The sequence below is a fragment of the Spermophilus citellus genome, assembly GCF_964194105.1.
Source record: "Spermophilus citellus genome assembly, chromosome: 19".
Taxonomy (NCBI): domain Eukaryota; kingdom Metazoa; phylum Chordata; class Mammalia; order Rodentia; family Sciuridae; genus Spermophilus; species Spermophilus citellus.
The window spans coordinates 20,229,835-20,254,890 of record NC_138201.1 but is presented as its reverse complement, the minus strand read 5'-3'; the positions used below and the strand labels follow the sequence as shown (position 1 = coordinate 20,254,890).

The 25,056-nt window shown below is 37.3% G+C and overlaps 1 long non-coding RNA gene across 1 annotated transcript in view; it reads left to right on the top strand.

Moving 5' to 3' along the window:
• Positions 1–22,644, top strand: part of LOC308638594 — a 74,244-nt gene extending 51,600 nt beyond the window's left edge. Inside the window, exons 2-3 of the long non-coding RNA XR_014019886.1 lie at positions 5,471–5,531; positions 22,271–22,644. This is a non-coding gene — a long non-coding RNA (uncharacterized lncRNA). The remainder of the gene's footprint in view (positions 1–5,470; positions 5,532–22,270) is intronic.
• Positions 22,645–25,056: the final 2,412 nt, after the last annotated feature.

Here is a 25,056-nt window from a genome sequence, read left to right as displayed (position 1 = left end):
CCACCCTTGATCAAAATGTCCTTGAGCGCAACATTGGTATGTGTCTCATGTGTCTTATGGTAGTGAACTGGCTGCTGTTAAGAAGAGTTTGACAATCATTGGACATTCATTGTTGCTGTGAGACTTAGAAAAGTAGTGCGTGCTGTTTATTAAGAAGATTGTTTTGAGAGTTATAAAACTTTATAAGGCTGTTGTTTGGACAAGGTGACTTTTTTTTTTTTTTAATTAGAGAGAAGAGAATTTTTTTAATATTTTTTTTTTTTAGATCTCGGCAGACACAACATCTTTGTTTGTATGTGGTGCTGAGGATCGAACCCGGGCTGCACGCATGCCAGGCGAGCGTGCTACCGCTTGAGCCACATCTCCAGCCCATGGTGACATTTTTAGGTCATTGAGTTCTTTCTTTCTTTTTTTTTCTCATTTTTTAAATTGGTTGTTCAAAACATTACAAAGCTCTTGACATATCGTATTTTATACATTAGATTTAAGTGGGTTATGAACTCCCATTTTTATCCCAATTATAGATTGCAGAATCACATCGGTTACACATCCATGTTTTTACATGATGCCATATTAGTGACTGCTGTATTCTGCTACCTTTCCTATCCTCTACTGTCCCCCCTCCCATCCCCTCCCGTCTTCTCTCTCTACCCCATCTACTACAATTCATTTCTCTCCTTGTTTGTTTTTCCCATTCCTGTCACAACCTCTTATATGTAATTTTGTATAACAATGAGGGTCTCCTTCCATTTCCATGCAATTTCCCTTTTCTCTCCCTTTCCCTCCCACCTCATGTCTCTGTTTAATGTTAGTCTTTTCCTCCTGCTTTCCTCCCTGCTCTGTTCTTAGTTGCTCTCTTTATATCTCTTTATATCAACGAAGACATTTGGCATTTGTTTTTTAGGGATTGGCTAACTTCACTTAGCATAATCTGCTGTAATGCCATCCATTTCCCTGCAAATTCCATGATTTTGTCATTTTTTAGTGCTGTGTAATACTCCATTGTGTATAAATGCCACATTTTTTTTATCCATTCATCTATTGAAGGGCATCTGGGTTGGTTCCAAAGTCTAGCTATTGTGAAGTGTGCTGCTATGAACATTGATGTAGCAGTGTCCCTGTAGCATGCTCTTATTAGGTCTTTAGGGAATAGACCGAGAAGGGGAATAGCTGGGTCAAATGGTGGTTCCATTCCCAGCTTTCCCAGGAATCTCCATATAGCTTTCCAAATTGGCCACACCAATTTGCAGTCCCACCAGCAATGTATAAGAGTACCCGTTTCCCCACATCCTCGCCAGCACTTGTTGTTTTTTGACTTCCTAATGGCTGCCAATCTTACTGGAGTGAGATGGTATCTTGGGGTGGTTTTGATTTGCATTTCTCTGACTGCTAGAGATGGTGAGCATTTTTTCATGTACTTGTTGATTGATTGTATGTCCTCTTCTGAGAAGTGTCTGTTCAAGTCTTTGGCCCATTTGTTGATTGGGTTATTATTTTTTTTTTTTGATAGAGAGAAAGAGAAGAGTTTTGAGAGAGAAGAGAGAGAGAGAGAGAGAGAGAGAGAGAGAGAGAGAGAGAGAATTTTATTTTAATATTTTATTTTTTTTAGTTTTCGGCGGACACAACATCTTTCTTTGTATGTGGTGCTGAGGATCGAACCCGGGCCGCACGCATGCCAGAGGAGTGCGCTACCGCTTGAGCCACATCCCCAGCCTGAGAGAAGATTTTTAATATTTGCTTATTTTAGTTCTCAGCAGACACAACATTTTTTTTTTGTATGTGGTGCAGAGGATTGAACCCAGACCGCATGCTCGCCAGGCGAGTGCGCTACCACTTGAGCCACATCCCCAGCCCTTGTTTGTTTTCTTATTGTTAATTTTTTTGAGTTTCCCAGCACCATTTGTTGAAGATGGTATCCTTCCTCCATTGCATGCTTTTAGCCCCTTTATCAAATATAAGATAGTTGTAATTTTGTGGATTGGTCTCTGTGTTCTCTATTGTGTACCATTCGTCCACTCGCCTGTTTTGGTACCAGTACCATGCTGTGTTTGTTACTATTGCTCTGTAGTATAGTTCGAAATCTGGTATTGCTATACCACCTGACTCACACTGCCTGCTTAGAATTGCTTTTGCTATTCTGGGTCTTTTGTTTTTCCATATGAATTTCATAATTGCTTTATCTATTTCTACAAGAAATGCCGTTGGGATTTTGATTGGCATTGCATTGAACCTATAGAGAACTTTGGGTAATATTTCCATTTTGATGATGTTAGTTCTTCATATCCATGAACCAGGTACATTTTTCCATCTTCTAAGGTCTTCTTCTACTTCTCTCTTTAGGGTTCTGTAGTTTTCATTGTATAAATCTTTCCCCTCTTTTCTTAGGTTGATTCCCAAGTATTTTATTTTTTTTGAGGATATTGTGAATGGGGTGGTTGTCCTCATTTCCATTTCAGAAGGTTTGGCGCTGATATACAGGAATGGCTTGGATTTATGCATGTTGATTTTATATTTGCTGAATTCATTTATTAACTCTAGTAATTTCTTTGTAGATCCTTTTGGGTCTGTTAGATATATTATCATATCATACACAAATAGTGATAATTTAAGTTCTTCTTTTCCTATTTTTATGGCTTTAATTTCTTTCGTCTGTCTAATTGCTCTGGCCAGTGTATTGAGAACTATTTTGAATAGAAGTGGTGATAGAGGGCATCCCTGTCTTGTTCCAGATTTTAGAGGGAATGCCTTCAGTTTTTCTCCATTCAGAGTGATGCTAGCCTGAGGTTTAGCATATATAGCTTTTACGATGTTGAGGTAAGATCCTGTTATCCCTAGTTTTTCTAGTATTTTGAACATAAAGGGATGTTGTAGTTTGTCGAATGCTTTTTCTGCATCTATCGAGATGATCATGTGGTTCTTTAAGTCTATTGATGTGGTGAATAACATTTCTTGATTTCCGTATATTGACCCAGCCTTACATCCCAGGGATGAATCCTACTTGATCATGGTGCACAATTTTTTTGATATGCTCTTGTATTCGATTCGCCAGGATTTTGTTGAGGATTTTTGCATCTATGTTCATTAGAGATATTGGTCTGTAGTTTTCTTTCTTTGAAGTATGTTTGTCTGGTTTCGGTATCAGGGTGATGTTGGTCTCATACAATGAATTTGGAAGATCTCCTTCTTTTTCTGTTTCTTGAAATAATTTGAAAAGTATTGGTATTAATTCTTCTTTGAAAGTTTTGTAAAACTCCGCTGTATACCCATCCGGTCCAGGGCTTTTCTTGGTTGGTAGTCTTTTGATGGCTTCTTCTATTTCCTCTTTTGTCATTGGTCTGTTTAAATTGTGTGTATCTTCCTGACTCAATCTGGGCAAGTCATATGACTTAAGAAATTTATCGATATCTTCAGTATCTTCTATTTTATTGGAATATAGGGTTTCAAAATAATTTCTAATTATCTTTTGTATTTCTGTAGTATCTGTTGTGATATTGCCTTTTTCATCCCATATGTTGGTAATTTGAGTTCTCTCTCTTCTTCTCTTCGTTAGCATGGCTAAGGGTCTGTCAATCTTATTTATTTTTTCAAAGAACCAACTTTTAGTTTTATCAATTTTTTCAATGTTTTTTTTTTGTTTCAATTTCATTGATTTCCATTCTGATTTTAATTCTTTCTTGCCTTCTGCTACATTTGCTGTTGTTTTGCTGTTCCTTTTCTAGGGTTTTGAGATGAAGTGTGAGTTCATTTATTTGTTGTTTTTTTCTTTTTTTGAGGAATGACCTCCAGGAAATAAATTTCCCTCTTAAAACTGCTTTCATTGTGTCCCATAGATTCCGATATGTTGTGTCTGTATTTTCATTTGTTTCTAAGAATTTTTTGATTTCCTCCTTTATGTCTTCTGTAACCCATTGATCATTTAGTAACATTGTTCATTTTCCAGGTGATGCAGGATTTTTCCTTCCTTCTTTTATCATTGATTTCCAGTTTCATTCCATTATGATCAGATAAGGTGCATTATATTATCTCCACCCCTTTATATTTGAAAGAGTTGCCCTATGGCATACTATATGGTCTATCTTTGAGAAGGATCCATGTGCTGCTTAGAAGAATGTGTATCCACTTGATGATGTTTGATATATTCCATATATGTCAGTTAAGTCTAGGGTATTAATGGTGTTATTGAGTTCTACAGTTTCTTTATTCAGCTGTTGTCTGGTGGATGTGTCCAAAGGAGAGAGCGGTGTGTTGAAGTCACTGATAACTATTGTGTTGTGGTCCATTTGACTCTTGAACTTGAGGAGAGTTTGTTTTATGAACGTTGCAGCACCATTGTTTGGTGCATACTTATTGATAATTGTTATGTCTTGTTGGTGGATGGTTCCTTTTAACAGTACATAGTGGCCTTCTTTATCCCTTTTGATTAACTTAGGTTTGAAGTTGATTTTATTTGATATGAGTATGGCCACTCCTGCTTGCTTCCGAGGACCATGTGAGTGGTATGATTTTTCCCAGCCTTTCACTTTCAACCTGTGTATGTCTTTTCCTATCATATGAGTCTCCTGGAGGCAGCATATTGTTGGATTCGTTTTTTTAATCCAGGTTACTAGCGTTTGTCTCTTGATTGGTGAATTTAAGCCATTAACTTTTAAGGTTACTATTGATATATTGTTTGTACTTCCAGACATGCTTATTTATGTGTTTATTATAATATGGCTCGTATTTCCTTTTTGGTTATATTTTTTGTTCTTCCCTTTACTGGGTTACCTCCCAATGTTAGTTTTGGGTGCTGTTTTTCAATTCCTCTTCTTGTAGTGTTTTGCTCAGAATGACTTGCAGTGCTGGTTTTCTGCCTGCAAATTCTTTTAACTTTTGTTTATCGTGAAATATTTTAATTTCATTGTCAAATCTGAAGCTTAATTTTGCTGGATACAGTATTGTTGGTTGGAATTGATTATTTTTCAGCGTTTGAAATACGTTGTTCCAGGATCTTCTTGCTTTCAACGTCTGTGATGAAAAATCAGCCGTTAACCTAATTGGTTTACCCCTGAATGTAATCTGCCTTCTTTCTCTCGTAGCTTTTAATATTCTCTCCTTGTTCTGTATGTTGGATATCTTCATGATTATGTGTCTTGGAGTTGTATATACATTTGTGGTATATTTCAGATCTCAGTGACCTTTGAGGATGTGGCTGTGAACTTCACCAAGGAGGAGTGGGCTTTTCTGGATGCCTCTCAGAAGAACCTTTACAGAGATGTGATGCGGGAAGTCCTCAGAAACCTGGCTTCTATAGGTAACAATGATGGTTTTAAAATTAATCAAATTGAGAACTCATGTTTATTTTGGTCATTTATGTAGAAGGTGCAAAGGAAATCAGTTGATGAATTATTGAAGCATAAATGGCACCTACAATTTGGCAAAGCATTTCTAGCTCCTAAATATTCATAAAGATTGTTATGTTGTCTCATTTTAGGAAACAAGTGGGAAGACAAGACCACTGAAGATCAGATTGAAAACTGTGGAAGCAACCTAAGGTAACTGTACTCACAAGAGGAATTCGTGAGGGAATCTGAGAACTGTCATATAATTTTTAAAGCAACCAACCGAAGAAGTATGCATAATTGGAAATGTATTTATTCTTATAATATTTTTTACCAGGAATACATACTTATCTGTAACAGGTATTCAGTCTTTTCAAAGTATTTGACATGCAAAAAGTACTATGAAATTGCATATGTGAATATGACTATGTGAATAATAGCCATAGAGAAGCTGTGTTGCAAAGGATTGTTTCCTTTCAATCTCTTTATTTTCAGGGAACTTTAACAAGTCAGAAAATCTTTACGTGATGTTGGTAGAAATGTAAAGACCTATAAATAAATAGAAAACTGTGAATGAGTTAGGTATCAATTATGTGCTGGTCACTTCTTCTTCAAAGAAGTCCTATGGTAAACTTGAAACTTTCCCCACAGAATAGTGTGGGTTAACCTTCAAATCGATTCCAATTCTTAATCAAACAAAGAAAAATTTTAATAGATTAAATCCATGTGACTTCATTATGTGTGCAAAAGATTTCATATGTCCTTCTTTCCTTCATAGGCACATCACATCTCACTCTGGACACAAATACCATAAGCATGAAGAATGTGAAGAGAAGCCATGTGCATTTAAACAATATAGGAAATCTCTGGTTTCTTTCAAAAGTGTTCACACACAAATGTTGTTACAAACTGGAGATAGACCATGTGAAAGTACAGTATGTGGGAAAGTCATCAGTTGTTCCAATGACATTCAAAGACATGAAGAAACTCATCCTGGGTGGCAACCCTATGAATGTCAACAATGTGGTGAAGCCTCTTCTTCTCTCCCAGGTGTTCAAAGACACATGATAACACACAGTGGAGGTAAACCTTTTCAATGTGAGGTATGTGGGAAAGCCTTTCATTTCTCCTCTTTATTTAGAAGACATGAAAGAACTCATTCTGGAGAGAAACTCTATGAATGTAAACAAGATGGTCGAACCTTTATTTCACAGACAAGTCTTCCAAAGCACAGGATCACACACACAGGGAATGCACATTTCAAATGTAAGGTATGTGGGAAAGACTTTGCTTATCCCAGATTACTTAGAATACATCAGAAAACACATACTGGAGAGAAGGCCTATGAATGTAAGCAGTGTGGCAAAGCCTTTGGTAGATCTGGTGACCTTCACATACATGAAAGAACTCATACTGGAGAGAAGCCCTATGAATGTAAGCAGTGTGGAAAAGCCTTTCCTACATCTAATTGCCTTCAGATTCATGGAAGAACACATACTAGAAAGAAACCCTTTGGATGTCAACAATGTGGAAAAACATTTGCTTCATCCTGTCATCTTCGCATACATGGAAGAATGCATACAGGAGAAAAGCCCTATGAATGTGAACAATGTGGAAAAGCCTTTACTGTTGCCTATAACCTTCAGATACATAAACGAACTCATACTGGAGAGAGGCCCTATGAATGTAAGCAGTGTGGGAAAGCCTTCATTCAGTCCTCTCACCTTCACTCACATGAACAAACTCATACTGGAGAGAAGCCCTATGAATGTAAGCAGTGTGGCAAAGCCTTTGCTAGATCCAGTCAACTTCAAATACATGGAAGAGTGCATACTGGAGAGAAGCCCTATGAATGTAAGCAGTGTGGCAAAGCCTTTGCTAAATCTTGTGACCTTCACATACATGAAATAACTCATAGTGGAGAGAAGCCCTATGTATGTAAGCTGTGTGGCAAAGCCTTTGCTACATCCCGTCAGCTTCATAAACATGGAGGAACACATACTGGAGAGAAGCCCTATGAATGTAAGCAGTGTGGAAAAGCCTTTGCTAGATCTAGTCACCTTCAGATTCATGGAAGAACACACACTGGAGAGAAGCCCTATGAATGTAAGCAGTGTGGAAAAGCCTTTGCTAGATCCAGTCAACTTCAAATACATGGAAGAGTGCATACTGGAGAGAAGCCCTATGAATGTAAGCAGTGTGGCAAAGCCTTTGCTAAATCTTGTGACCTTCACATACATGAAATAACTCATAGTGGAGAGAAGCCCTATGTATGTAAGCTGTGTGGCAAAGCCTTTGCTACATCCCGTCAGCTTCATAAACATGGAGGAACACATACTGGAGAGAAGCCCTATGAATGTAAGCAGTGTGGAAAAGCCTTTGCTAGATCTAGTCACCTTCAGATTCATGGAAGAACACACACTGGAGAGAAGCCCTATGAATGTAAGCAGTGTGGAAAAGCCTTTGCTAGAACTAGTTACCTTCGGATTCATGGAAGAACACACACTGGAGAGAAGCCCTATGAATGTAAGCAGTGTGGAAAAGCCTTTGCTAGTACTAGTTACCTTTGGATTCATGGAAGAACACACACTGGAGAGAAGCCCTATGAATGTAAGCAGTGTGGAAAAGCCTTTGCTAGATCTAGTCACCTTCAGACTCATAGAAGAACACATACTAGAAAGAAACCCTTTGGATGTCAACAATGTGGAAAAACATTTGCTTCATCCCGTGATGTTCGCATACATGGAAGAACGCATACAGGAGAAAAGCCCTATGAATGTGAACAATGTGGAAAAGCCTTTACTGCTGCCTATAACCTTCAGATACATAAACGAACTCATACTGGAGAGAGGCCCTATGAATGTAAGCAGTGTGGGAAAGCCTTCAGTCAGTCCTCTCACCTTCACTCACATGAACAAACTCATACTGGAGAGAAGCCCTAAGAATGTAAGCAGTGACCTTCACAGACACGGACGAATGTATACTGGAGAAAAGCCCAATGAATGTCAACAATGTGGAGAAGCCTTTGTCACATCTTGTCTGCTTCACACATGTGAAAGAACACATACTGCATAGAAATCGTAAGCATGAAAACAATTGGTAAACTCTTCTGTTATTACTGTTTCACTCATATACATGTAGGAAGTTTACTGGAGAAAAATCCTTTGAATGTGAAATATGGTAAATCAATATTTCATGTCATCCTCAAAGAGAGGCTCACACTGCCTCATGTGCCCTACATCAGTAATAAAGCTACAGCCTCCAACCAGATGATATTGTGCAGTACTTGCTGTGGAGAGGGCTGTTTCTGCTCAGGCTGAAGGATTCAGTTACTTGTCCTAAGTATTCAAACCCTCCTGAGCAAAACCTCACCCACAAGCTATTCAGGTGTCATGGATCTTGTGTGATCATTGGTAAGAGTTCCTTACATACTTGTGTCCAAATATTGAAGTTTGCCAACATGCCAAAGATGGGTTGATTGTCACTGCTATCTCTGTTGCAGCCTTTTGCTGTGTCTTGGTGTTCATTTGGAGAGGAATGCCAAAAGAGTGTGCTGTGGCCCTTCTGTTTTTGATAAACACAGCATAAGCCATCCAGTAAAACTTCATCTTTAAAAGATAGTTTTGAACTCTTCCCAGGATTTCCAAAAACTTTCTTTGCAGCCAATGAGTCAGTGTGGCAATTTCCTAGTTTTACATCTTTGATTTAGAAGAAATATTGAATCGAGGTGTGTGTGCACTTGACACAGTCTGGACTTCTTTGTAAGAAATCCATTTGCCAAAGGCAGTAGTTGCAGGCTTGTTCCTGGGCAGTGTGAGGGACTGGAGTAAATGCAGCTGTCCTGGGGTGTGGGCATTGTTTGTAGGAGTTCAGTCTTGGTGAGTACTTCAGTGTAGGAATCAGACTCCTAGGAGGGCTACAGAATCTCCTGACAGCACCTGCCTGTCCCTTTTGGACAGTAGTGTTGTCATGTGCGCTGGCAGGTGGATGGCTACCTTCTGATGTATTTGGGTTTGTAGCCGAGCAAATAGTGAGAATGTACAATGATTAAATGAGAATTAAAATATTCTTTGTCATACCAAAGACATAATTTGGGGGCCAAACATAATAACAAGTAACCTCTTGGACCTTGAACCACATATTTTCCTTCATGTATGCATTTTCTCACAAACTTTTGTAGTGTGATGCTTATGTGGAACAAACTGAGATAAACATGGAGAGGTTTATTTAATGGTACAGTGTACTAGAAGTTTTAAAGGCTTGCAGCAGGCTTAGATTCCACTATTGTTGAAATTTTATGAAAGACTCTGAAATTCTCAAAATTAGTGAGAATCCCCAGGTGCTATGGCATACACCTGAAATACCAGTGGCTCAAGATTCTGAGGCAGGAGGATTGTGACTTTTTTTTCACTTTTTTTAAAGAGAAAGAATTTTTTAATATTTATTTTTTAGTTTTCAGTGGACACACCATCTTTATTTTATTTTTATGTGGTGCTGAGGATTGAATCCAGCACCCCACGCATGCCAGGTGAGCACGCTACCATTTGAACCACATCCCCAGCCCATCTTTTCATTTTTTAAAAAAAGTATATATATATATATATTAAATTTTTTTTTCCCTAAGAATCAAACCCAGCGCCTCCCACATGCTAGGCACATTGTCAACCACTGAGCCACAACCTTAGCCCATGGGTTGTGATTTGAAAGGTGGCCTCCCTGGATAACAAGGAGTAAAGAGCTCAGTGAGACCCTGTCTGTAAGAAGTAACTCAAATAATAAATAAAAAAGAAGACTGGGAGTTGGCTGAGTGGTTGAGTGCCACTGAGTTCAATTCCCAATATCCCTAAGAAAAATGCATTAGGAACCAAGTTTTAATAAACCTTATGATGGGTGGATGGGCTTGTCCATTATATTGTTTTCTTCTTTGGATTCTCAGGCATGGTTTATTAATTCAGGAACCCTGTAAAATTCACCAATTCAATAAAAATCAAGGTATGGTTTTAAAAAGTAATGATAATGGAAGGTCCATGAGGAGCAGCTTCCTGCTCTGGGAACCCTCTGTAATTGGTAGTCATCACAAGTGGCCATAATGTCCTTATCATAAAGAGTTTGTGAAAGCTTCTATTTTGCAGGAGTCTCTGAACTTGTAAATGTGCCTGCCTTTTCATAGCCTTTTTTGGTGGAGGAATTCCATATGGAGGTCTCTGATTTATAGATGATGTCATGGGGGAGCTCAAATGCAACTGATAAGTGAAGAACACGTTACCACCTGGTCCAGTGCAGTCTAAAAGGTGTCACATTTTCCTGTCTTTAAGGAATGTCAAGCAACCTTGGCGGAGGATGTCAGCAATTTACGATGTGCTCCTGCAAAAATCGTGATGCTGTGAGTCTCTGCTCAGGTCATTTTTGAAAAGCTGATGAGTAGTCTGAAAATTTATTTGGTCCTGTTAGTGATAAGGACAATTTGCATTAGAATGCTATTGAAATAGAGAAAACAAAATATTAGCCAATTCCGAGTCCAAAATATATACCAGTTGTTGATGAGATAGGATTAGTAACTTTCATTATATTTGGAATTGGGTATGGATACTTACAGCCGGGACCAGATTATCAAAGTAGCAGTAATCTACCCAAGGCAAATGTTGAGACAGAGAATATCTGTATTTCTGTAGGTGGTATTTTATTTTTTCCTCTGTGATTATCAGTGACTATGTTTAAACATTTCAGGATGCCCAGATAGAACTCTGATTTTTTTCATATTTAATGAATTAGAAAATGTTAGACTATTAAATATTCTGAGAAGTACATCAGATTTTATAGGAATTTTTAGTTTCCATATGCCTTATTTTAACATATTAAGAAAACATATGAAATGATTTAATTAGAGATTGATGGTTTTTATTTATTTATTTTTGCTACTGGTTATTGCTGTGACAAGTGTGGCTCAACTAGCAGGTTCTGGCAGGGTTTGATGGGACATTGGAAGAAATAAAGAGTCACACACGCAGAAGATACAACATCTGGGATCGGGCGGAGCACTGCTCTATGATGGAGCAGCAGGTCTAAAGAATTATACCAGGAGGGCTGGGGATGTGGCTCAAGTGGTAGTGTGCTCACTTGGCGTGTGTGGGGCACTAGGTTTGATCCTCAGCACTACATATAAATGAAATACAAGATGTTGTGTCCACCAAAAGTTAAAAATATAAATGAACAAATATTAACAATTATCTCTCTAAAAAAAAGAAAAAAAGAATTACACCAGCAATCTTTATTATGTATCTTTCATTGATCATATTAAAGACTATGTAAGCATTATTCTTTGTATTTATGAAAGTTACACAGTTAGCAACAGTATGCAGCTATTTTCTCAGTTACATTCTATAGTTGGAATGTGCAATGTTAAGAGCACCCTGCAGCTCTCAAGAAAGTCCATCCTTTAAAGTTATATTAAAGCTTCCTTTAAAACAGTGGAACTGGTGAACCATGTGGTTGACTTAGCAAGGAACTTTGTGCCTGAGAATAAGGTCAAAGGTGAAAAGTCTCCCACAACAGAGTCTCCCCCATGGAGAGCATTGCCATAGCAACCAGGCATCCTATACTTTTGCATAGAAACTTTTCCAGTCACCAAGCATGCCACTGCCATGACGTCATTAGAGACCTCCATCTCAGACACTTGTCTCCCAATCACTGTCACTGGTCTCCACAGGGGATTGAACTCAAGGCTGCTTTACCACTGAGCTACACCCTCACCAAGGCTCCGCCTCTTTTCTCTTTCTTGAGACAGTGCTGGACTCTGTTGCCCAGGCTGACCTCACACTCATCTAAAAATGGAGCAATGTGGTCTCTGAACCTTTACCCCAATGGCAGTCCCATTTGCTGAGAACTCAGCTGAAGTGGTTCAATTAAAGTAATAACTTTGGAATTCTATGGGATGTGACTACTGTTTCCAATCCATTCTACCAGGCCTGGTAGAAATTTGCAAGTCCATTTTTATGTCTCCAGATCATAAGAAAAAATATTTTTTTCAAATTTTCACAGATGTACCAATATCAACAGACCCTAAGTACTTGGTAATGAGGGCAGGAGTTATGGGAAACTTGTTGGAATTGTGTGGATCCATCCTGCCTTCTGATTTGGATTCCTATTTTCTCTCTCACTCCTTTTAGTACAAGGGGTTCTTAACCACTAAGCCACATCCCCAGACCCTCTTTCATCCCCATGACAGTAGAATGCATGTATGTATGTGTGTATGTATGTATATACATACATACACACACACAAACACAGTTTGGTATATCATACTTGGATTGGACATCAATTCTCATTTTTCTGAGTGTACATGTTGCAGAATCATATTAGTCATGTAGTCAAATATATATACATCCAGTAATGATGTCTGTTTCAATCTACTACTATCTTTCCTATTCCCACATCCCTCTTCCCTCCCTCCCATCACTTCCCTCAACCTAATGTAAGATAAAGAGATTCTGCCCCAATGCCCCCTCCCTCCTGAATTAGCATCAGCATAATAGAGAAAACATTTGTCTTTGATTTTGCGAGACTGGCTTATTTCACTTAGCATTATATTCTCTATCTCCAACCATTTACTAGAAAATGCCATAATTTTAGCCTACTTTCAACCTGACTAATATTCCATTGATTATATATACCACATTTTCTTTATCCATTCATCTTTCGAGAACCACCTAGGTTGGTCCATAGTCTAGCTATTGCAAATTGAGCTGCTATAAACATTCATGTGGCTGCTGAGGAGGTCATACATGTGAAAATATTTTTTAAAACAACAAGTTGCTGAGCAGGAGAAAATATTTTACATTACATATTTAATTATTTCATAGTATTCAGAGTATAAAAGGAACTCTAGTGACTCCATAATAAAATGATCGACAAATTAAAAAATGAATTCCCTCAGATATTTCTGCTACTCTTTATGGTGTTTTCTGAGAATGATCTTCAAAATGCTAATTGTTACTTTTTGCTCCCAGTCATCTGGAAGTTTCTAGAGAAAGTTTCTAGTCATCTGCACTAGGCCTAAGTTCCAGTGGTTTTGCTAACTTATGTTGCTGGAAGAATTGCTTCTCTCTCAACTCAATTACAGGTACCAAAAGGGAAAATTAAACAAACTACCGATAGACTCAAGAATATTTGAGCACTTTCTGAGCCCTGACCTACCCTTGTTCATCCCAGTAATAATTCCAGGCCTTCCAGTTGTTTTCTGAAGTAGTTTCTCCATGTACTGAGCATCTAAAATTAGTGACTTCTGTTCCAGGGAATATATCCTAAACATCCAATTTCTATAAGCAACAGAGACTGAGCATGTGCAAATATTCATACATTACAAATAGTTGGATTTGCATTGTTTGTAAGTACTTCCCAAAACTAAAATTTGCAGCAGTAGTGTTAAAATTGTGTTAGAAATCACAGATTCCTGTTTCACCACAGAAAATACAGTACACTCTTCTTCTAGCTACTTGACAGCCTGGAATATAACACACTTGCCTCAGAAATTTAATGCATCAGTCAAATGAAACTTTCCTTCACCCTAAGCAGTCTTGTCAGAATGCCTTTGATAAAAATCTGAAAGGTAGGGGCTGGGGTTCTGGCTCAGTTATAGAGTGCTTCCCTAGCACATGGGAGGCACTGTGTTCAAGCATCAGAATCACATAAAAACAAATAAATAAAATAAAAGTTATTTGTCTATATGACTAGTAAATAAATAAGTAAAATATTTAGAAGTAAAAAAACAAAAATCTGAAAGTTAGTAGGTAATCCAGAGCATATGAGCATGGATATAAAGACTCACTTGTAGAAATGCTGGTGAGAATATAAATTGAGTAAAGCTATTTTTGAAAATGGTATTAAGGTTCTTCAATCAGTTAAAATAAAAATGTCATATGATTCAGTAGTAGTAATTCTGGGTATGTATCTAAAAAAATTGGAGTCATTAGATCATAGAAAAGACTATATTTTCATTGTAGTATTTTTCACAGAACCTGGTAAAAGAACTGAAGTACCTTTAAGGTAAATGGTAGGTTGTTCATGGTGCCACGTACCTGTATTCCCAGCAGCTTGGGAGGGTGAGATTGGAGAATCATGAATTTAGAGCCAGTCTCAGCAACGTACCAGCCAGGCACTAAGCAAATCAATGAGATCTTGTTTGTAAATAAAATATAAAAAAGGAGCTGGTGATGTAGCTCAGTGGTCGACTAGCTCTGATTTCAACACACAGCATAATAAATAAATAAATAGGCTCAACACATTGACCCTATGCTTTATTTTCCAAGAAGCAATTTACTTGCACCCTTTCTGGATTAACTGGACAGGATGTGTTACATTTTTTAACAAACTATTATCTGTAGGAGAAATGCAGTTTCAAAATAATGTTTGTAAGAGGAACACAAGTTACACTAAAGGGGATACTTTGGTGATCTTGTTAAAGACCAGATTTTGGAACTCAGGGAAATAAAGATAATTCCCAGTAACCATAAAATCTGAAAGAGTTTATGATTAAGAACTCAATTATAAATCATGAACATGAGGCTAATTAACCTCAAGTTTTCATGGCACTAGATACTTGAGAGTTTGATATTATCCTGCTGTCAGTCCAAAGTCAAGAAGTGTACCTGGGCAGGATTCTTTAGAATCTTTTTTTAGATCTCTAATGAAATTGGAGAGAAAGAGAGCCATGCTCTTCTCTTTACAGAGAGGACACATTCTCTCTCTTTAAAGTGTCACCTTTTTCTTCCTTCTCATCACATCATTGTGTCTGCTTTTTTTCCACATGTGAAATGCTCACAAAGAGAAAGCAAAATCTATAAACTGTCATCCAGTTCTGGGAGGAAAAATTAGAAATGCTGCATCCATTTGAAATATAGCATAAAAATAGTTGATAAGGCAAAGAGGGAATGCTGGCATTAAAATTGTGAACAGAGCTGAGTGCAGTGGTGCACTTCTGTAATCCCAGAGTCCTGGAAGGCTGAAGCAGAAGGATCATGAGTTCAATGCCAACTTCAGCAAGGGAGAAGTGCTAAGCAAATCAGTTAAACCTCTTTCTTTAAATAAAATACAAAATACTGCTGGGGATTTGGCTCAAGGGTCGAGTGAGCCAATAAGTTCTAGAATGACTTGTTATCCAGTGACAATTAATTGACCCACTATAGGCTGGAACTCAAGATTCAATCACAAGTTCCACAGAAGTCATATGGAAAATAGCTGGTGTCTTATAGATAATGTGGTTAAGTTGTTCCTGCACCCTCTGTCTGATAGGTCACAGCATGGGAGATGTCGTGGCAGAGCTACACCATTTGGAAACTGAAACCATGTGGAGGGTTAAATGTATTGTTTATGATACTCATAATATGGAAAATAGGGTATACATCAATCAACAATAAAAGTACATGTTGACGGAAATGGCAGGAACATTCCCAAAATGAGACTAATGATACAATTAAGACATGCCTGGAGATGTGTTTTAAAATCTCTCAGGATTCAAACAATAGTGTTATTCCTCAAAAATTTATGAAGAAAATCTTACAAATCTCAAGGTTCTTGAGAAAAACTTAAGAATTTGCACTAAGTCCCACATTCTAAATCTACAATCTGTGCAACATACATTTCAACCACCAACAGGCCCTCCTTTGCCTTACACAGGAATTCATGGTCAAAATGGGAAACACATTGTTAATATTAATGGTAAATGGGTTGTGTTGAAGAGCCTGCTCTTTTGTTAAAGATTACAAAAACATACGAATAGTTGTATTTTGAAAAAGTATCAAAGAAACTCTTAAAGAAAGCAGTTAAACAGGTCATATGAAATAGAAAATTACCTTTGAAATTAAAAATAGAATAATATAAAATTAATATACATACATTTTGGAAGCACTTCAGAAAAGTGCTTTTAAGTAATAGGCTTTAACTACTTTAAGTGTTTTATTGGGACTTTAGAAGTAAGAAATCTTACCAATAATCATAGGTATGCTTTAAAGTTAAAGGTTAATGATATAATTATACGTATGCTTTAAAATTAAAAGCTTGGGCTGGGGATGTGGCTCAAGTGGTAGTGCGCTAGCCTGGCATGCGTGCGATCCGGATTTGATCCTCAGCACCACATACCAACAAAGATGTTGTGTCCGCCGAGAACTGAAAAATAAATATTAAAAAAAATTCTCTCTCTCTAAAATTAAAAGCTAATAATAGGTCAAGGTACATGTAGTCGAGTTGTGTAGTCTAGCACTTATCGATTGAGGTGAAAATGTAAAAGCTTAATCGTGATTGGCAAAGGTTACAGGAAAATATTTTAAACAATGTACTTGATATTTTAGGTAATTAATATGTACCTAAAAATATTGTAACTCTTAAAAATTATGTAAATCAAAGAAATTTTGAGCTTTGAAGCTATCCATTAACTACATGAAAAAACACTTGTAAAAAATGTTTAAAAATAAAGGCCCCTCTAGGGGCAGTGGGTACTTCTAAAGGCTGCTCATAACTTGCAACTATAGTCCTGTCTCCTCTTCTTTCACCTAAGCCACTCATCCTTCAGGATCCCTGGATCTCTGGTAGCTAGGGCTTGACCTAAACAATAGAGACTTATTTTTTTCTTTTAAATTTAATGTTGAGTTTGTTGATCGCTGTATTATAATATAAATAAAATCTGTGTTTTCTGCTCATATTCTCATAGTACCCCATACCAATGGGGGGGGGGTAGACATCATAATCCTACCACTATGCTCAAGGCAAAATTGCACATAAGTCTGTTTTTAATTGCTTATACTCCAGAGTCTAGAGATCTGGCACCCTCCATCACTTTTTCATTTTTATCGTTAATACTAGAAACTTTAAATTTTATTTGTACTTTTCAAGTACAGCATAAGGTGTGTAGAAATGGTGGGTATATTTTGGACTGGTCTCCTAAAATTGACAAAAGGCAGTTATGCAAGGGTAATGCCATGAATCCTGGAGGATTTGTTAGTAGCATCCTTACCTTCAGGGAAGGTGGCATTCAGAAAGATGTTTGGCGCTTAATTGCTGCCTCAGAATTCTTACATTTTACTGACAAAGCTTTACCAGACTTTGTAGGCAAGAACTGTAACAGGAAGGTTCTTGCTACAGCTTATGGGCCTGTGTTCAATCTCCTTATGTTTTAATTACAGGAAATGTAAAAGTTAAAAGGGAAGATGATAGATATCTTGTAACATATAGTAAATGTAATTTAACTAGTTGTATCACCAGAAATAATAGAGAAAAAGGAACGACGATGCTCCATCAGCCCTCCTTTGTCTTATTACCAGGAAATATTTCAGAGCCATGGTAGGCTGATGCTGCTTTTCAAGTCTTACAACAAATACACTCCCAGCTAGTGAGACCTAAGTGTGCTCTTGGACTCATAATAGTGAGAGTTGTTCCCTTGGTTTCTTTTATTGCTTCCATGGTGACAGCTTTGGTGGCCATATCTCAAATATTCAACATGCAAATTTTCTTAATTATTTAGCTCAGAATACTTCCAAGGCTCTTCACAATCAAATAAATGTTGATGAAAGGAATGAGACCAAGCTAAATGGATTAGAGACTTCTGTCATGAATATAGATAATGAACTTTGCACTTTGAAATTCAAGGAAAGACCTAAATGTCATGCTAGCTATAAGTATGTGTGTGTTACTGCTGCCAAATGCAATGCTTCTTAATGGTAGTGGAAGAAGCTTCAAAACCATTTGTTGGATATTTGGCAGAAGAATGCTTGGATCTTTTGGAGCTGCATCATCAGATTCAAGATACAAAAATGTAAGATTCACTTTTCAGATCTTACTTCTTTAGCTGATCAAATACTTAAACTGCTTTAACCCTGGAAACATTCTTAAACACTCTGCATGGTATATCCTTGTATTGTTCCCGTTGCTACTTATTCTCTCTTGTGTTGTAATTGTAGGATGTTGTGCCCCTAGGAGAAGAATTCAGGGACTCAAAATAATTACCCATCACCTGCTATTTCAAAGAAAGAAGAACGGATATGTGGGAAGCTCTTCTGAGTGACCCATGCCTTCCAGTCCTGAAGCAGGATGCTCTGAGCAGTCACTACATTTGTGGTGACTTGGGCATTGTCCCAGCTCAGATAGAGAGGGGGGGGTCTTCAAATGTAGGCATTACCCATGCGGGTTGACTTATCCTCATGGTCCTTGTAACCCTGCTCCTCTGGCCTTTTTTGAATAGAACTTTCTAAGAACAAGAGTCCTTCAATAAAAACTCTCTTCTGAATGTGGTCACTTTCTCACCAGCCTCTCGTGACTTTCTCTTGCCCTCCCTTTTGGGGGGCCTGAGGCCAAGAGCAGAGAAGAAGTCCTGAAGCTTGTGTAAAGGTAAAGTGTGTCTATGTTTTATTTGGTGTCCCTGGAAATTCACATGAGTGCCCTTAAGGTCAGCTGACTTTGCAGGTTGGGGCTGGCAATTTGTAACTGCGTGGGCAGCAATTTGCCTGACCTGCATGGGCAGCAATTTGTAACTGGTGTTCAGAGGGATTACACACACACACACACACACACACACACACACACACACACACACTGCTTATATTTTTCAAGAGTAAAAGCTGAACCAAAAATGCCCCTGAGATGACTAGATATCCACAAGAAGGAAAAATGTATTTGGATACGTCCCTCACATCATGTACAAAAGTAAAATTAAAAAAGGATCAAAGTTCTTTGTGTAATAGCTAGAAGCATAAAAGTCATAAAAACAGTTGAGGAAATTTTCATTACTTTGGATGTGGTTATGACTGTATAATATTTGTATTTATTTTAATCACGCCACTCAGATAGAATAATCCCCGTTTAAAAGTGGTATGATTTCATGTCAAAATAAACATTAATGTTTTGTGTAACTGAAATTCAAAAATAAAAAATAAACTTTAAAAATGTAGCTCAGGGGTAAAGCACCCCAGAGTTCAATTTCCAGTACCAACAAATAATTAATAAAGGAACAAAGACATTTCTCAATGTAATAGGCTTAATCTTGACTCTTTTGACACTTCTGTGAGTTCGGTGAAAATGAGAACCATTTTCATGATAATTCATAATTTGTTAAAAAATATGCCCACAAAATTATAAGATTTCTCTTTTTGTTCACTCAACAATACATTCATGACTACATGAAGAAGCGACAAGTATACAGATGTTATTTGGGGTCTGAAGGTAATTAGTTAATATTATTTCTTTTACAGCCCTTCAGCTAATATGATTCCACACAATGCTATGGATCATTTGGCTCTAGAGGAATAATCTTTACTCTTGAGAAATTTCAATTTTATTTAAGTCTATAGATTAAGAAAAATGGATGTCCAGGTTTGACTTATACAAGGTAAATGTGTCTACTCTTTGGGGCAGAATATTCTGTATAGTCCTGTAGACCTAGTGTAGTTATGTTGTTGTTCAAGTCAGTTTGTTTTACATGGATTTTTGCTAGTCATTTCATTCTTTCTTGAAAGTAGGATATCACAAATTATCCACCACTTTTTGTAGATGTTTTTCCCTTTAATCCTGATAGTTTTCACTTCACATATTTTGGAACACTGTTTTTAGACATGTATACCTTTATAACTTAGTTTGTGAGATTGCCCACTTTATTGATATATTTTATATATCCTAATTTTTATCACAAATATGCATATATTTAATATATTTAATATATAATTTAATCTATGTAATTGCAAGTATATATCATGTTCTTGCCTCTAACAATTTCTGTTACAAATGATTTTGTCTCACATGTGCAGAGCCCTCCAGCTGTTTTCTTTTTTGTTTTTATTTGTTTGCTTGTTTTTTTCTTGTACTGGTAGTTTTACCCAGGAGCACTTTACAACTGAGACCTGTCCCCAGCCATTTTTATATTTTATTTTGAAGTAGGGCCCGACTAAGTTGCAGGGAGTCACCCGTGAATTCCTTGGGGGTCTTCTCTCATTATGGGGCCATGGAGATTTAGGTTTTACCTTGGGAAATATCGGCAGCACCCCCAAGCACAATAGATTGCCCAAGGCACATGGCATCTAAAAGTTACTAGGTGATATTCATTGGGTGTGGCCAAGTTTAAAATTAGCCACTACAGATTTCTTTTTTTAAAATTTTTTTATATGAGAGAGAGAGAGAGAGAGAGCGAATTTTTTCAATATTTATTTCTTAGTTTTCGGCGGACACAACATCTTTGTTTGTATGTGGTGCTGAGGATGGAACCCCGGCCGCACGCATGCCAGACGAGCGCGCTACTGCTTGAGCCACATCCCCAGCCCAGCCACTGCAGATTTCAGTCCTCTGTTTCAGATTGCCCAGGGAGATCCTTCTGTACTTTCTCATCAACTTATGGCAGAAAAAAGGATTGCCATAAGAAAGGTTGAATCTGCCATGGAGACTGCACAGCTTACTAGAATTAATCCACAAGAGCCTGTATATTGACTAACATTTCCCAATGTTCATACTCCTACAGGAGCAATATGGCAATAATTGGGAATTATTGAGTGGCCTTGCCTACCTCATTCTCCTCAAAAGTCATCAACTCATTTCCATGGCTTTCTTACTCAGTTATTAAAGGAATGACATGAGTTTTGCAGGTAGTTGGGTCATAGCCTAATATCATTGTTGGCACTTTTTCTACTCAAGAGAATGATTGGCTTTGGCAGTCTTCTAATAATTGGCAGATAGCTTTTGCTAATTTCCCTGGTCAAATGGAAAGCCATTACCTTCATGATAAAATTATTTAGTTTGCTCTTGTGACTACATTTATTTTCCCCAAAATTCTATGTGCTTAACCAATAGTTGGAGCACTAACAATATTCTCTGATGGATCAAGTCCAGGAAAAGTAGGTTTCTATAGCCATGGTCATACAGAGATAATACAGACATCTTATACTTCTGCACAATGAGCAGAACTTCAAGCTCTCATTTGTGCTTTAATTCATTTTGCAAAGGAGCCAATCAATCAATGTTTATTCAGATATTTTACATGCAGTACGTGTTACAAAAAATATTGAAACATCAACTACTGGGAACACACCATTGCAAGAGTTATTTAATTTGTTTCAGACCTTACACAAGACAATTCAAATGTGTCACTATCCATGTTTCATTAGCCATATACGTAGGGCACATTCTAATCTTCCAAGTCCTTTAGCATCAGGTAATGATAAGATTGATAAACTTGTTGCTGTTTGTGAATAAATATCTTTATATGATTTTGTACAAGCCTCACATTCTTTACATCATCACAATGCTTCTTCTTTACATAAAAATTTAATATTCCTGGGGAAAAACTTGTCAAATTGTTCATCAAATCTCACAATGTTTTAAACATATTTTATCTTTACCAACTGGGGTTAATCCCATGGTTTATTACCAAATCAGTTATGGCAAATGAATGTAACTCACATCCCTCAATTTGGCAAACAGTGTTAAGTTCATGTTATTGTTGATACTTACTCTAGATTTATTTTTGCCACTGCCTGTGTAAAAGAAAATACTCAGCATGTTATTTCTCACTATCTAGCTACTTTTGTAGTATTAGAATGTCTTTTACAGATTGAAATTGATAATACACTAGCTTATACCAATTTTTCTTTTCAGCAGTTTTGCTGTCAATTTTGTATTCATCATAAAACAGATATTCCATAGAAGCATCAATGTCAAGCCATTGTAGAATGAGCTCATTTATTTATTAAGCTACAATTATAAAAAACATGGGGGATAAGGCCCCACAAAATAACTTTAATCATGTTTTGTTTTAATTTTTTTTTATTGTGACTCTGAAAGTCACACTGCAGCTGAAAAACACATTTTTTCCACTGCAGCAGGTCCCTTGAGCCATGTTTGGTGGGAGGATTTACAAACATAACAACAGAAAGGATAAGATTCAGTGATAATGTGGGGTAAAAGTCATGCTTATGTTTTCCCAGAAAGTGCCTCTCATTCTATTGGGGTACCTGAATGTGCTATCAGACATGGAGGACCCAGAACCGAGGTTCAAATGACTGAAGATTGATCCAGAGATGTCAGCCCTTGTGGGAGGCCAACCTTACAGGTGACTGAATTACACTCCCCAGCTGGGTGCTGAGGTGCTCAGTCACAGAATTGGGTGTGTCTTGCTACAGCCCCATGGGTGAAGCTATGCTCACCTGTTCCTTTGTAATATAACCCCTTGCCCTGTTTAGGATAGAATCTTCCACGGAAGTGCCTTGTGTGTGTCCCCTCCTCTTACTGTGCCCTTGGGTGTGGCCTACCCAGGTGTCAGTCAACCTGCTGACAGTGGACATCATGAAGATAGACTCAGCCCCCTGAAACCTGACCCCTTACATCATTTGAATAGCTTCTCCTCAATAAATGGGTCAGTGCGTGCTCTCTCTCTCCCTCTTTCTGTGGATCCTTAAGGTCAGAGGAGCTGTCACAGCAACCCCAAAGAGAAAGGTATTTGTGTCTCTTGTGTGGTTATTTCATGCAGCCCAGTTAGCCCAGTTTAACTAGAGTGACCCCTGAGCCTTTTAGTTGCGAGAACAGAAAACTGGCAATTGGCGCCCAACGTGGGGCGAAAGGTCTGTGTCTTTAAGCCGCTGGGACAAAAGGGACTAATGCTGGCTCCTAAGGGGACTCCAATTTAAATATTAAAGAAAGTGAAGTTGAAAGTTCTCTCCAGAAGTTAAGCATGCTTAGGATTGCAGAGTATTGTGGGCAGAATTGTAGAAAGTAAGTGAATTAGACAAAAGGAAAATCTGTGACGTTAAAATGTTTAATATTGGGGTATAATTGTAGAGACTCTAAATAAAAATAGTTATTAAGATGATTAATGGGCTATGTTGTTGAGTCTTCTCCATGGAAAGCGTGCTTTTGTGGATTTTTAAATTTTTTTTTGAATTTTTTTAATTGGATGTTCAAAACATTACAAAACTCTTGACATATTTAAAATTGTTTTTATAAATATTTATAAAAGATTTTGGGGGGGCTAGGATTGTTTCTCCGTGGTAGAGTGCTTGCCTTGCATGGGCAGAACCTGAGTTCCATCCTCAGCATCACATAAAAAAAAAAAAGCCTAAAAAAAAAAAGAGATTTTTTTGGCCTTTATGTTCTAGAAGTTTGCACTAAGAGAGTGAGAAAAAGGGAGAGAAAATGTGATGTTTACCTGGAGACAAATAAGTTTCAATTTTCTATTGTTTTTGTCAATACTCAGAAAGTATGTATGGACCTTTTTACTACTTGATTGTCCTATGAATCAGAATGGCTGTAACTCAGCTGCTGGGGACAAGAGACTTTAGCTGCTGCTGCTCCTTGCTCGCTATGGGGTCCTAGCCCCCGCGGCCAGCAGTGCTTTTAACCCTTGAATTACTTGACCTAAATGCCAAACACAGACTAACTTAAGATCTGATGGTAATGCTAGCATAAAAAACCTTTGGAGCACCCACATGCCACAGAAAAAAGTGCAGGATGCACAGGAGCTGCAACCGCAGGTCACAGAGACAGAACAAGTAAGATCTTGGCCAGATGGGGGAAAATGCAGACAAAATCAAACAAAATGCAATTGGCTACGAAAACTTGGGGAACTATTGCTCCGACAGTGGGCAGCGGACTCCATGTTGTTTGCATCAGCATGGTAACCAGGGGGTGCCTGGCCGGAAGAGCGGGCTTCCTGGTCCCACCTCCCATACTTTCGAGGGCTTCTGATTGGTTCTTCCACAGTCACTCAGACAGGACTTCTAGTCCCGCCTTCCAACCACTAACGTGTGTTACTGTGTTTCAGATTTCTACCGAGCTGTTCAGAGTCTATTTTTAAGAATGCCTACCTGTAAATGCTAACGAAAGATATCTTTTTCAGACAAAATTTAATTCCACAGGTTTCTATGTTGCAGCCCTAAATTTAAGTTAGTTCTGAGTTAAATAACCTGACTTTTCTCTATAGTTGTGTTACTAAATAATGTTCTATTGATGAGAGATATGAAACATGCTTCTTTATATTTTAGTTTTAATTTTGGAGGTTATGAGGATGCATTTGCTCGCCACAGGAACAAAGCCAGCAATGTTCCTGTGATGACCAAAAAATCCTTATTCTCATTCCTAATTATAAAAAATAAATATGTATACTCAAGGATTTTATTACAGTTACATCAAGTGACGTCACATAGAAGAGTGCAGTCCTAGTTAAAAATAAATTAAAATGGATCCAAATATTTTTAGACCATGTGGTTACATAAAGTTAATATAATCATAGGTTATGTTCTTATTCATAATATATATAGTTTTTAGATATTTAGATAACCTATATTTGTTAATCTATAAAATAATTAGCACATGCCTAATTGATTAATTAATATATATTTGCCTAATTGTTTTTCTTCCACAGAAAACCCATAATTTATGTTTTATATTTACATTTATCAGACACTCTGCCTTTTCAGTTACAAATATTTGAGATAAATGTGTTTACTATAAATTTGCTTTTAAGTGAAAATACAATCTTCAAGTAGTTTCTAATTCTCAAAGTTACTGTTCAAACTCATAAGATGATAAATAATTATAATTATGTCTACAAAATATCTAAGGATTTTAACTATATTTTCATTGATATTTCTTATCAAAGTATAATAATTTGTTTATAGATTCTAAGGTTTTCAGAAATTGTTCCAAAGTATAACCAAAAAAAAAGTTTCTAAAAGAAAAAGATGCTTCAACAAAGATAAAGCACACATGGATCCTA